This window comes from Leopardus geoffroyi, chromosome D4, assembly GCF_018350155.1.
Source record: "Leopardus geoffroyi isolate Oge1 chromosome D4, O.geoffroyi_Oge1_pat1.0, whole genome shotgun sequence".
NCBI classification, from domain to species: domain Eukaryota; kingdom Metazoa; phylum Chordata; class Mammalia; order Carnivora; family Felidae; genus Leopardus; species Leopardus geoffroyi.
In genome coordinates, this window is record NC_059342.1 from 11,394,846 (window position 1) to 11,409,475 (window position 14,630).

Genomic DNA, 14,630 nt, shown 5'->3' on the forward strand with positions numbered 1-14,630 from the left:
CAGCGCCCCCTCTATCAACCCCAAACTGAACTTTGCTAATCCAGTGCCTCTGTTATTTCCTGTTCAGGAATTGGGAGTCAGGGAACCTGTTTTCTGGCTCTTGGGTCACTTAATGTCTTTGGATAGTAGTTTTCTCTTCTGCAAAGCGATCAAGCGGAACTAAATGTGTGTTCCTGCTCTGAACTTCGAAGAGTCTGCGATGCTAAGATAAAACCACGACAAAGTCAGGGCGCCTGGGCAGCTCAGCTGGTTAAGTGTCTGACTTTGGCCCAGGTCATGATCTCGCAGTTGATGAGTTCGAGCCCCGCGTCGGGCCCTGTGCTGACAGCTCAGAGCCTGGAGCCTGCTTCGGATTCTGTGTCTCCCTCTCTCTCTCTCTGCCCTTCTCCTGCTCTGCCTTTCTCTCTCAAAAAGGAATTAAGCGTTAAAGAACATTAAAAAAAAAAAAAAAAAAAAAGCCAGGACAAAGTCCCAGGATCCTCAACACGTGATGCCCTAAAACTCCCAGGAATGGCCGGACACATCTAGAGGAGGTAGGCTGGAAAAACTGTCCAAGAAATAATCGATATTTGCATTACCAAGGAATGACTATGCTCCATTCCGAGCTGATATTAAAACCATTACAAACTTACCCAAGGAAGGGGGGGAAAGGTACAAGAAGATTTCAAAACCAAAAAGAGGTGTTCATTTGCTGAGAGCTTAGGAAGCATCCTTTCAATCAGAAATTGTCTGTGACTCGCTAAGCCAGGGATATGTGAGGATAGGGGCCATGAAGTGCTTTTCCTCCAACGGAACGTATCCCACGTTTTACATCAGTGTTTTTGTTTTTTGTTTTTTTTTTTAAACAAGGAAAAGGAAGGAAATGATGAGGGTGAGAAATACCACTAGCTTCCATTCATCTGGGAAAGATCCGGTGGGTGCCTTTCAGTTCCTATTAAGTAAATTCAGCTATCGTTTTCAAGACGGCCTTTTCCCCCAGAGCGTCCGTACATCTGTCCCCTACCCTCTCTTCTCTCCCCCAACATCTGGTGAGACTGCAGGTGCCCCCACGCCCGCTCAGCGCCATCAACACGATGTGTCCCCTTCTCCCACCACAGCCCATCCGCTCTTGACCTCTCGACGTCCCTCCAGCCTTCTGTCTCCCGGGACCCCTTCGCCAACCTACCCTACCTGTTGGGTAGGTCTTACTTCCTGGGGACTCCCGCTGTCATTGCAAGGGGAGACACCGGCGCCTTGGAATCCTAGCTGTCCCTTCCTGGTGCAGGGGGCACCTGTGCTTAAACGCTGGCTTCGCGCAAGCACAGTCCAGCGGGCAGGCGACCGGGCGCTGCGGAGTTCAGCGGCCTGAGGCAGGCCGGGGGGGGGGGGGGGGGTGACCTCTCCGAAATACTGCTCTGTTTAGCGGGGCTCCAAGACTTTAGAACGGCCGGGGAGCCCGTGGCGAGCCCTGGAGAAACCCGCCAGACCTAGGGGCCCGCCCCGGCCCCGCTCTCCGTCTTAGGCACGCGGCGGCCGGACGGAGCGCCCGGTCCCTCCGCACCGACTCCCGCGCCCAGTCCGACTGCGGCGGAGGCTCCCGCCGCCGCCGCCGCCGCCGCTGCAAACCGGTCTGCCTTCCCTGCAGGGCGTGCGGGGATGGAGCGAGGGGGTGGAGAGAAAAGGGGAAGAGCCTGGGCGGCCGGCGGGCGGGGCCTGCAGCCTCCCCGAGCCGCGGCAGCCGCCGCGCCGACTGCTCTCTCCGCGCCTCGCTCCGACTCAGGCGCGCACTGCGCCGGGACCCGCGCCCGCGCCCGAGCCCTGGGGGCGCCGCCGCTCCTCGGCTCCCGGCCCCCAAGCGCGCCGCGTTGAGGCCGCGCCGGGCAGGGGGGGCTCCGGCTGCCGGGGCTTCGGAGGCCCGCTCGCCGCTCCGTGTGGCCGGAGGACTGGCGGGGAAGGAAGGGGAACGCGGGGACACACACACTCGCCGCGGCGCGCGCGCATTGCACACTCGCCGCCGCGCGCCCCCGCCGCGGCGCGTCCCGGGCGAGTTTGGCCCCGCGGCTCCGGCCCGGCACCTGCCGGCTCCGCGCGCCGCGCCCCGCCCCCGCCCGCGCCGACCCTCCGGCCCCTCCCGCCCCTCGCCGGCACAGATCTCCCGGCGCCGGGGGGGAAGCAACTACATCCCGACAACTTGCAGACTGTGGCGCAACTGGTCTCGACAGCAGAGGCGCCCGAATGCTGCCCGGGTGAGGTAAGTTTCCTGCGCGTCCCCGGCCCCTCCTCTCTAGACCCTCCTCCAGGGCTGGGGCTGGGGGGGCTCCGCGTCCTGACCAACCCCGGAGGTCTCTCCACGTTCGCACTTTGTCGGCGTAGTGCTGGGGGTAGGGTGGAGGTTGTGCGTGGCCACCGAAGCGGGACCTTCATTCCGCTGGGGCCACGGCCGCGCGCTCCCCGCGAGCACCCACTAGCTCGCCGCCCAGATCCCCTCCGGCCGCAGTAACCCTCGGGGACCTCTCTGGGTTCACCTAAGGGGGAGCTTCCCCCCCCCCCTTTTCGGAGGAACCGGCTGAGTTTGGCAGCAGAAGGTGGGATCTCCCACCCTCCCCGGGCAATAAACAGAGGCGAACTTGTTAGGCGCCCCTGGGATCTCAAGAGGGGCTTGCGAGTCGGTGTTCTGGTCATTTCTGGCGCCGAAGCCGGATTGCACAGGTGCGGAACGGTTGCAGCCTATATGCATCAGCCGACTTGGGCGTTTCGCGTTGTTCTCTCCCCCAGCCCCGTTAACGTGACGCTTCAACAGCTGGGGCGAGGGGTGGGAATGTGGGGGCAACGGAGAGGGAGAATGCCAGGGCTCGATATGCCAGGCCGGTGCCCGGAGTCGCCAAAACTGATGGCAACCAGTCTGCTTATCTCGCATCTATGCAGATGAGCCCGTTGTATTCTTATCCGCCCCCCCCCCCCTCACCGCCCCGGCTCCCTGGTCTCTGGTGCCCAGCATGGTCGGGTAGAAACCTGTTCCAGAGAAGTTGTTTGGATAGGCTGATGAATTCTTTCATCTGATGTACTAAAATCAGGGCTCTCAACAAGGAAATGCTAGTTACTCTGATGCTTTTTAAAGGCAGAGTGTTGGATACTCCCAACACCCACCAACCCAGTCTTCGCAGGACCTTTTCAGCCTCCCAGGGGCCGGAGCTCTAAGGTGAATGACCCTTGAGAGACAGGTTGGGCCTCAGAACGTGTTAGTCTCCTGCAAAGAAAAAAAAATCGGGTCTCCCCATCAGCACTCCTGAGCATGGGTTTGGGGATCCTCGGTTGCCCCTCCGGGGGAAAAGCATCCACCCAGACTTGTCTCTTTTCCGTGGAAAGGCTGAAGTGTTCTGCAGTTGTTGGAGAAAGGCCCAAGGGTTGGTTTCATCCCCCCTCTAATGTGATGAAGTAGAATAACGTTCATGGAAGCTTCGGGCAGAGCATTTCCAGCTGAAAGGAGGCCCTGGGAAAAAAAGCCTTTCTCAGCCAAGCCCATGCCGGTGGCACGTTCGTTGAGTGAGCCTTGCACCTAGTCTCGGTGCTGAGGGGAATGATGCATTCCATGCTCAGTAATGGGAGTGGAGACTTAGGAATACCGGGGAGAAAGCGGTGAAATCTGAGCCTCATGAATAATGACATCTTAGTTGAGAAAGAAAACTGTTCAGAACTGAATGGCAAAACCACATTACATTTTTGTCCAAATTAAGACTAGAGGAAATCTAATAATAATACCTTGCATTTTGAATCCGTGCCTTGTTGTTAGTGAATGTTTTTCAATGCTCATTAAATTCTAACCATTTCTGGGGGAGGCAGGGCAAAGATTATTAAGCACATACTCGCAGTGGGAACCTGAGGCCCACAGATTCAGGGATTTACCAAGGTAACTGGAGGCTGGAATTAGAGTCACAGCCACGTTCTCTGAAATACACCACCCCCCACCCCCCCCCACCCCCGCCATCACCGTAGTGCTGGCTCTGAATTTTAAGGTTTTCACGATGGCCAGAGTGCTTCTGCATTTCTTGTGGTCTGTGCTGTCTCACTGTGAATCACTGTTCACATTTGACAGATGAGGAAACTGAGGTTTAGACCGGGATGGGGCTTTTCCATGGTATCCTGCCTAAGCTAGTAGAGGTTACAAGATAACAGAGCTCTTGATGTCCCGCTCACCGCTTTGCAAATGATGCCATCATTGCGCTTCTGATGGCGATGAGGGGACATCAAGGATACTGCAGTACGTTGGGGGACTATTAACCATGTCTGCCGGTGACCTGAGTTCTAGTTCAGGCACTCTTTTTGGCTGTGTGACCCCGGGCCAAATCATACCACTTCTGAGCTTCAAGTGTCCCACATACACAGTAAGAAATTAAAAATGAATTATTTTTCTCTTTCTAGTCTTAGCATTTTATAATGCTTATTGATGTGTTTTTAATCCATCTAATCATTTTCTCTAGGGGAAAGAAAGTTTTTTCACCCTGCCTTGAGTAAGGGATTTAGCTAATTAGCTCTTCCCCTTGTAATTTACTCCCCCTTCCCACTGACCACGTCCCACTTAGTGAGGGGGAGAAAATTCCGAGGGCACTTTAAACTTAGCATCCGTATTGTTTAGTGTTACTATTTGACTTGGAAATATCCTGCTGGGCTGATCTACTGTAAAATACATATTAAGATTCACTTGGCTATCCCAGTCAACTCATACCTTTCGTATATTTTTAGCTTTGGAGTTTGTATGTAGTAACACTCAAGAAATAGCTGTTGAATGAAGGGGGTGAATGAAATCACTCATAAGGAAAGCACATGCTGTGAAACAAAGCAAGTGTCTCGCCATGTAAATTCCCAACATCTGCTGACCCATAAGGTAATTTACCTACAGGAGGTGCGCCTCCTGAAGCTGGCAGAGACAGGTGCCTGTTACTCTCCTTCCTGAATACATCATATAAAGAAGAGTTTTTCTTTCTCCACGTAGGCAATAGACTCATGTTGTCTCTGTCAGGCTCTTTTGCTCCCCTTTCCCTCCATTAGTTGCTAGCAATGGGTAGCTGGCTGTGCATTGCTAGACATTGACTTATGCCCTTTTGTAAGAGTCTTGAGATGAAGAAACCTACCTCTTTTTTTTTTTTTTTTTTTTTTTTTTTTTTGAGTAAGTTTCAAGCAGCTGCTAATACTGGCTAGAGGTTTCACAGAGGAAACCTAATTAACAAAACCAACCTAGTTTCTGTTCCCTTTAAGGGTCCTCTTTCCACCCCTCCTTCCCATATACACAGAAGTTGTGTGTTTATTTTCAGAAGAATGATGAAGAATTAGAATGGTTCTTAAATATTATGAACAGATCCAGCCATTGGGATTGAGGTGTCTGTCTTCGTGATAAAGAATTTAAATGTTAAATAGTTCAGAGACTTGTCGCTTTTACAGGTAAGACAACTGAGGCATCGAGAGGTGAATTGGCTTACTCAGGGTCCCACCTATGTTTCGCAAGAATTCTTAGGAAGGTTCACATTTAAGGTTGCGCTGGGGGTTCTGTGGTGAAGGTGCATTCTTGATTTTTAAAAATCATGGAGATTAACAGAAAACTTCTCTTTACTAGTAATAGTAAACTGTCATAATTTTAAACGATTTAGTATGGAGATTTGTAAATTTCTCATCCAAGCAGACACCATTAGAGAGAAAATGTTTGTCTGTTTTCATCTATTCACGCTGATTCTCCTGACTTACGTAGAACATCAGACTCAGAATTAATACTTTGTTCCAACCAGCGCTTGAAGAAAGGGAACAGTTGGAATAGAAATACAAATGTATGGTGGTTTTCCAGGCTTCTCTTCCTGGTAAATAAAACCAGAAGCCAAAGGTGGCCTTGCTGTAGAGCCAGTGAAGTCATAAATATGTATACGTTTAATTTGCATTTTCATTTTGCTTGTACTTCAGTTAAATGGGAGTCCGAAGTTTGATATCCTGGGGGGGAAAATACATTTTTAACTATGGCTAGAACCTTCATTAGCTACACTGTAAAACATCAAGTCCTAAATGTATTTGTTGCAGAAATGTGTTCTTTGTATCAAGTGTATTAGCCGGAGTTGGAAAGAGTCCTTTCTTTTTTAGAAGCTGCCCAGTTAGAACTGTACATTATGTAGCTCAGCTGTTCATTTGTGGATTCATGTATGGCAATTCTCAATGCAAGGAAAATTAGGGAGGAAACCTAGCCTTCGGTTTTATTTAATATTTTTCTTTTGGAAAAAAAAAAAAATCTAAACCTAGTTTAGTGATGAAATTTTTGAAATACCGTATAGAAAACAATTGGCTGCCATTGATGAAGTATTTTATTCAGCCAGGCTCCTTTCAGTATAAAAGATGAGGCCCGAGAAAACAGGCTTGATTTTGTGTATTCCAGTTACAATCGTATCTACTTCTGTCTGGTTTTGCAGGAGGTATATAAAGGAGACCGTGATAGAAGAACATACAGGAATTGTACTCACAGGAGGTTACTCCTGGGTAAGGTGTATTTGAAATACGGATAATAATCGGCACGTGGTTACATGTTGACTCAGCCGGCAGCGCCTTGGCATTATTTTAAGTTACAACTTGTACTTGAATGGAGAGCTACGCAAAGTATGTGTCCTTCTGGTCCAAAGTCTTCTGTGTTGTTTATGGGAATGAATGAACGACAGGTGTGCAGTGTGTTTTTGGGGAGTTTACATCGTGGGGGAGCGACTTCTGGAGACCTACTTGTTTTCTCTGAGAGTTTTAAAAAGGCACTTGCAAAATTGTGATGAACTGCAAAGCATTGAGTGGACACGGTTGCTTCCACTAAAAATGGGCGAATGTGTATTTCAGTAGAGGTTGTGCAGGCAAGGGTTGGACTTTCAGGCACAGAGGCGAGTGGGCTAGAAAGTAGAATTATCTTGAATCGGAGCTCAAGTTCTGGGACGAAAGATAGGACTGTAAAAAAAAAATTTATTTGGTAAGAACGAGGTGATATTTAAGCCTTTCTGTCCAGATCTGGATCTTTGGTCCTAACATTTGTTGATAAAGTAGGAAACGAAAACACTGGAGCGATGAAAAGCAATGTTATGACCTGCTTGAGGGAGTAGTAAGCCTTTCATGCGTGTTGAGCTAATATTTATCAGTGGGAAAGGTTGGGCACCAGGTTTTATTTTTGTATTCTTGGAACTTAGCACGGGGCTGGCAGATAGTAGGGGTTTAATAAATGGGTAGTGAATGATGTATGCATCAGACAAATAATGCTCTTCACACCTCTGGGATGTTTTCATAATTATTGTAATGATTTTATTTTTTTCAGACCATTTAAAAACATCAGTAGTTTCAGCAGTTGATAGGGGTCCTTCATTTTTCATCACATAACAGTGTTTATTCACCAGACCCAATCTTTTTAACCAGCATGCCTGGGAATGATTTTTTTTTTTTTTTTTTTTTTTTTACTTCTAACCTGGATATAAAATGTGCCCTTTCTTTTATTATTTACAAGTACCAGATTGACATATTTTTAAAGCACCTGGAGTGGGTTAGTAGTGAGTTTGGTTCAGGCACACAGATAAGAATGGACTTTCTCTAAGTTGTTGTGTTTTTTTTTTTCTTTAATGTTTGTTTATTTTTGAGGGCGAGTGAGGGAGGGGCAGAGAGAGAGGGAGAAACAGAGTCTGAAACACGTTCCAGGCTCTGATCTGTCAGCACAGAGCCCAGCGCGGTGCTTAAACTCACTAACTATGAGATCATGACCTGAGCCAAAGACGGACGCTTAACTGACTGAGTCACCCAGGTGCCCCAAGCTTCTCTAAGTTAATGAATTTAAGCGTGCCTCTTCTTGGGACTTTGGCCTTCTGTGATCATCTGACCTAAAGAGAACCTTCTTCCTCTGTCTTCTTCACTTCTCACAATGGATACTTGTACATGTATGTGTTTCACTTGTTTTTCTACCACCTTTGCCCAAACTCCCGCTCAACTTAAGAGTAGAAACTCCTTGGGGCGCCTGGGTGGCTCGGTCGGTTAAGCGTCCGACTTCGGCTCAGGTCACGATCTCGCGGTCCGTGAGTTCGAGCCCCGCGTCCGGCTCTGTGCTGATAGCTCAGAGCTTGGAGCCCGTTTCAGATTCTGTGTCTCCCTCTCTCTCTGCTCCTCCCCTGTTCATGCTCTGTCTCTCTCTGTCTCAAAAATAAATAAACGTTAAAAAAAAAAAAAAAAAAGTAGAAACTCCTTGAGGGCAGAAGTCCTGATTGTTTCACATGATTTCTCAAGTATTTGGTACATAGTAGGTTCCTGCTTAGTATTTGAATGAATGAATGAGTCCCATCCGTGCTGTGCAGATGAACTGGACCACCCCTGAGGGCACTGGAGTCGAACAGGTGCAGCTCTAAGACAGCTCTTAAGCACTAGCTGTCGTAGCTCTACGGGAATGCCGAGTCCTCCAGGGGGAGGAAACAGAGCTTGCTTAGGTGACTAGATTGTGGCTTGAGTATGAAGCAAGGTCTCTGTTTCGAGAGTTGACTTATTATTCCTTTCTCTTCGCTCAAAAATGAACGGCAGCAAACTGTTAAGAACTTCTCAAGCACGAAACCAAACATTCCAAAACTGTTAAACCAGGGCCTCAACATCCCTAACTCCTAAGTACATGCAGTGCGTATCTAAGCCAGCTTGTGATCATCTACGGGGCAAGTCCTTGAGGTGAAAACTTCTGAAGGCTCAGCTGATGTTTCTTTTTTTTTTTTTTTTAATTTTTTTTTTCAATGTTTATTTATTTTTGAGACAGAGACAGAGCATGAATGGGGGAGGGTCAGAGAGAGGGAGACACAGAATCTGAAACAGGCTCCAGGCTCTGAGCTGTCAGCACAGAGCCTGACGCGGGGCTCGAACTCACAGATTGTGAGATCATGACCTGAGCCGAAGTTGGCCGCTTAACCGACTGAGCCACCCAGGCGCCCCTAGGATTTTTTTTTAATATATATATAGAAAGTATTTTTTAAGTTTTTATTTTTTAAGTTTCAGTATTTTTAAGCTTATTTATTTTGAGGGAGAGAAAGCACACTTGGGGGGGGTGCAGAGAGAGTTGGAGAGAGAGACTCCCAAGCTGTTAGCACAGAGCCCAGACGCCGGGCTCGATCTTACAAACCGTGAGATCGTGCCCCAAGCCAAAATCCAGAGTCAGGCGCTTAAGCAGCTGAGCCATCTGGGCACCCCAAAAGCTCTTGATAGTCATGGCCCTGCTAAGTGATGGGTCCTGCCAGGACTGGGAGACAGACCAGGGTATCTAGGTGATGAAGGGTGAGCCATGCTCTGTGTATAACTCAGGTTTGGATGTGACTCCGGGAGGATAGCAGGTAAAGGAATCATTCCATGAGCTGACGGGTGTCTGGGAAGAGGAGACTGGCGGCGTTCTGACAATTTCCAGGGTATTTCAAGCCAGTTCAACATGCTAGAGATTGGCAGAACACCTGGCCCAGACTCTGCCACTGCTGTGGGGTGTGCAAAAAAGCATAACCATGGTCTGGCTCAGCTCGACCAAGAACTTAACGTATCCCAGGCACCTGTGATGTGAAGTGCTCTTTCTTGGATCTGCATTGTGTACCTGAAGGGGGGCCCAGCATCCCTGTTAACAGTGGAGGACAGGGAAAGCTGTTCGGATGCTCACAGGCTCATGAGCACCGAGCCAGTAAGAGTGGGGCTAAGGTTCCAGTCACTGCTTTTCTGACTTAAACATTTTTTTAAAATATTTTTATTTATTTTTGAAGGAGAGAGAGACTGAGCGTGAGCAGGGGAGGAGCAGAGAGAGAGGGAGACATAGAATTTGAAGCAGGCTCCAGGCTCCAAGCTGTCAGCCCAGAGCCCGATGCGGGGATTGAACTCCCGAACTGGGAGATCATGACCTGAGCCGAAGTCGGACCCTTAGCCGACTGAGCCACCTGGGCACCCCACGGCTTTTCTGACTTTAAAGCCCACATGCAAAAATGGGGCGCCTGGGTGGTGCAGTCGGTTAAGCGTCCGACTTCAGCCAGGTCACGATCTCGCGGTCCGGGAGTTCGAGCCCTGCGTCGGGCTCTGGGCTGATGGCTCAGAGCCTGGAGCCTGTTTCCGATTCTGTGTCTCCCTCTCTCTCTGCCCCTCCCCCGTTCATGCTCTGTCTCTCTCTGTCCCGAAAATAAATAAACGTTGGAAAAAAAGTAAAATAAAGCCCACATGCTTTTCTCCGCTTTGTGCTGTTGTACCACGAAATGAAGTTTTGGGGGAAGAGCTTAAAAAAGGAAGACACAAGTGAATCTAGAAGTTGTTTCTCCCACCTGAGCCTCTCTATGAGCTCTAGATTACGTAATTAACATTACGGACTTCGTGCCTGGGTATCTCAAAGGCACCTCAGATTTGACTCGTCTGAGACCAGGAGGCTGGTCTCTCTCCATCCCTGGTCCTCTCTCACGGTTCCTTAACTCTGTGATGGGCCCTGCCATCCACCAGGTCACAGGAGGCCGACATTCAGGAGCCGTCCTTGACCCCAGGGCATCCAACCCGTCCCATTTCTGTTGCTTTTGCTTCCTGTGAACATCTCCCCCGCCCGTCTGTTTCTCATTGTTCCTGCTGATTCCGTCCTAACCTAGCTTCTCATCCCTCCCCTGGACTCTAGCCAGAGCCTCCCCGGGCCCCTGAGTCCTCTCTGGCCCTCCCCTTGTCCATCACCCAGCTGCAGCCAGGCCAGTCGAGGTGGCCTAGACTGTGCCGGCCGCATTCTTGTCGCCACGCGCGTCCTTGTCCTCAGGGAAGCAGACACATCCTGGCCTCTGTGGCTCTCCGGGTAGGTGGGCTGGTGAACTCCTGCATAGCCTCTCAGGACTTGCCCTTCCACACTAATCTCTGCCCATGGCTTTTCAGTTGCTCAGTCACAGTTGAACCGTGAGTAAAAGACCGGTATTAATCTTAGTTCAGGCTGCTGTCACAAAGTACCACAGACGGTGCCGCTTAGAAACAACAGCGGGTTATTTCCCACAGTCCCGGAGGCTGCAGTCGCAGATCAGGGCACCAGCCCGGTCTGGGTTGGGTGAGGTCCCTTTTCTGGTTGCAGAGTACTGACTTCTTGGACCCTCACTTGGTGGAGAGAGGATGAGGGGGCTCTCTGGGATTTCTCTTCCCCGGGACACTAATCCCGTTCATAAGGGCCCCAATGTCAATAACTAATCCTTTCCCGAAGGCCCCACCTCTTAGTACCATCACACTGGGTTAGGATTTCAATATATGAATTACAGGGAACCCAAATATCGAGGCCATCGTACAAGCCTTTATGGCCATGTCAGTGCCCTTTAAGAAATCATTCTGTGTTGAAACTCCGCATCCAGAGACCTACAAACAACAAATACAGTCCAAAGAAACGTCTCATGAGAGAAAAGTGTACTACACGAGATGTGTTCTGGTATTTTCGGAGATGTTCCTTCCCGCTTTAACTTACAGGCCTCTCCTGTTAACACGGGATCGGTAAGTTGCAGTGGTGAAACAGCGCCTTTATACGGAGGTATTGTCTCTATTTTTTCGTATGAGCCTCATCCCAAAGTTCGCACTGACTTATTTTAGCAAGACCCTGAATACTGTAAGAAAAAACGAACCCGGCTTTAAAAATACGTTAAGAACCATTTGACAGTGTTTTTTATTTTTTTCCTGCCTGAAACTCACGGAGACTTTGAGACTGCCCATTTTAATTGCCTCTCCAATCACAAAAGGAAAGGAGCTTAAGCCAGAGAACCCTGGGCTACTCAGAACTCTTAGATAGGCTGTTTTGCTTCTGGAGTGAATTTCCTGATGGCTAAGAGTTTGCTTGCTCCTTGAAGTCTCTTAATCTGTCACATCTAACATTTGCATGGAACATTCCCCCAAAGTTGTCACAACCTTCCCCAGTTCTTAAGATTATACAGAACAGAGTGTGTCTTTTGTGCTATAATAAAGTGATAGCTTTGGATCTATTCGGGATGCGAAGCTCTTTGCCCCTGTACCAAACAGCCCCACTTTACCGTCTTTGAAAATTGCATCTGCCTTTTCTTAAAAAAAAAAAAAAAAAAAAAAAAAAATTGTTTTGGCCCTTTATCTGTGACTTTCAGCAGTGACTGCCCCTTCATTCGTTGTTTGCTGTTGAGAATCTGTTGTGATCTTGGGAACCAGATAGCACCCAAGCTGTCTGAATGATTTCCCAAATAAATTCGTATTAGGCGCTGACATTGATATTTAAAAAAAAAAAAGAGAGAAAAACGCAGCTTTTGAGGGGGGACCTCAAGAGTTCTTGATGTAAAGCAAGCAAGATTTAGTTTTTCCTCATTCACTTTGTTTTTTTGGCCAATAAAGAGTGTGTTTTTCTTACCCTGTTCTGCGGCTGTTCAGATACATAAATTTCTACCTCTTAGGCTGAGATACTCATGGTTTCTTTTTTCTTTTTATAAAATATTTATGTGTTTCCTACATGGTGGCATAGAGCACACTTGCTTGACTTTTTAATTTAACGTAAACGGAGTTGTAATTTATGGGTGTTTTGGTGACAGCTTCATTTTTAATCTTTGATGCCTTTAGAGGTAGATAACTGAAGATATTTTTCTTCCCATTGGAGAAGTGCCATCGAAAAATTTCCCCAGTTTCCTGATGTACTCCTTTCATTGGAAAATAGACTTAAAACCTGCACTAAAACCATGAAGGTGAATATGAGAGAGTTAACTTTTTTTAAATGGAGAAATGTAGCTTATTTAAAAATTTTTTTTTCAGTGTTTATTTTTGAGAGAAAGAGACAGAGTGTGAGTGGGAAAGGGGCAGAGAGAGAGAGGGAGACACAGAATCTGAAACAGACTCCAGGCTCCGAGCTGTCAGCACAGAGCCCGACGCGGGGCTCGGACTCAGGAACTGGGAGATCATGACCTGAGCTGAAGTTGGACGCTCCACCGACCGAGCCACCCAGGCGCCCCAGGGAAGTGGAACTTATTTTTAAGGAGGAAGGTGAACCACACTCTTTGGAGGCTTAGAAATGCCTTACAGAGAAACAAAAAAACCTACTAGTGTTGTCGCTTTAGCAAGCTGTATTTAAATGATGCCTTTTTATTGTTTTTCCCAAGACATGCAGTTAGACGATGCAGCGAAGATTTGTGGAAAGTGGAGTAAATGGGAATTGTCTCCTGCTGAGGGCTGAGAGGGAAACATGACTTTTGTTTCTGTTTGTAGAAAACAGAATGGAAATGCAGCCTGTGAGATTTGTGGAAGGTTGGGCCCCATTACTCAGTTTTGTGGTTTGTCAGAAACTCCCTCTCCCAAGTGGCTATTTATAAACGTGACCATGATGCAGCATTTCATCTTGTGCAAACTTTATATAAGACAGAGTCACTTGCCGCGTAAATCAGAAGACGTCTGGAAGCGTTTGGAAACTGAGTGTTAAGCGTCCTACACGTGCACGTAGCAGCTCCGGAGACGATCATTAACAGTCCCTGCAGTTACATTTTTACTGGTTCCTTCCTTGTCTGCCTCCTTCACTGGGAAGTGATTTCCCCGGGGGAGGGACTACGTACGGGTCACTGCTGTTGTCCCAGCACCTAGCAAGGTGTCCAGTGCAAAGAGTGGTTGAATGGGTGAGTAACTGATGTCCTTAGGCTACAACTGTCTATTTTCAACTTGCCAGCTCCCCTTCCTCTTTTAATTTTTTTTTTTTTTTTTTAGTGTTTATTTTTGACAGAGAGAGAGAGAGACAGAGACAGAGTGCAAGCAGGGAAGGAGCAGGGAGAGGGAGACACAGAATCCAAAGCAGGCTCCAGGCTCCGAGCTGTCAGCACAGACCCCGAGGCGAGGCTCGAACCCGCAAATCGTGAGATCATGGCCTGAGTCGAAGTCGGACAGTTAACCGAATGAGTCCCCCCCCCCCCCCCCCCCCCCCCCCGCCCAGGTGTCTCCTGTAGCTGTCACTTGTTAAAAAACGGAACCCATCTCCCTTCCCAAGTTCTCAATTTTCATCAAAGATCCCCTCATTCTTTTTTAACCTATTTTCAGAACTTTCACTGACGTTTATTTTGCTCACCCTTGTTTCCGTGCAGCTTCCAAGTCCTGAGAAATTAAACAAAAGCACGTTGTTCTCTGTTCTCACTTACATTTCATGTACGAACACCTGTTACTTGGACTATCGTGGCAGGTTCCCCATTGGCTTCCACATCCCCCCTTCTATTAATCATTGATAATATCTGCTATCAGAGATTATAATTTTGTCACCAGCAGGCCCCCAGACGCTTAAATGCTTTACCGTGCCCGAAATCTCAGTGCTGTTGTTTGGTCCACAAAACCATCTGTACTCTGGCCCTTAGGGACCATTCATTATCATTGTTGTCCCTGCTGTCCTTGTAGGACTATAGTGTGACTGCAGGTACCATTTCTTCTTCTTTTTTTTTTTTAAGTTTCTTTATTTATTTTGAAAGAGAGAGCGGACACACACACACACACACACACACACACACACACACACGGTAGAGAGAGAGAAGGAGAGAGGATCCCGAGCAGGCTCTATGCTGATAGTGTGGAGCCTGACTTGGGGCTCAAACTCACAGACTGTGAGCTCGTGACCTGAGCCAAAATCAAGAGATGGACGCTTAACCCACTGAGCTCCCCAGGCTCCCCTACAGGTACCA

General features: G+C 48.3%; 1 protein-coding gene across 2 annotated transcripts in view; it reads left to right on the forward strand.

Annotated features, from left to right (window-relative positions):
* Positions 1–1,734: 1,734 nt before the first annotated feature.
* PIP5K1B (phosphatidylinositol-4-phosphate 5-kinase type 1 beta) overlaps positions 1,735–14,630 on the forward strand; it is a 312,168-nt gene continuing 299,272 nt past the window's right edge. Inside the window, exon 1 of one of the 2 annotated variants that reach the window (XM_045469367.1) lies at positions 1,735–2,230. The gene's annotated coding sequence lies outside the window, so the exon portion shown is untranslated. The remainder of the gene's footprint in view (positions 2,231–14,630) is intronic. The other variant, XM_045469368.1, reaches the window with a different exon arrangement.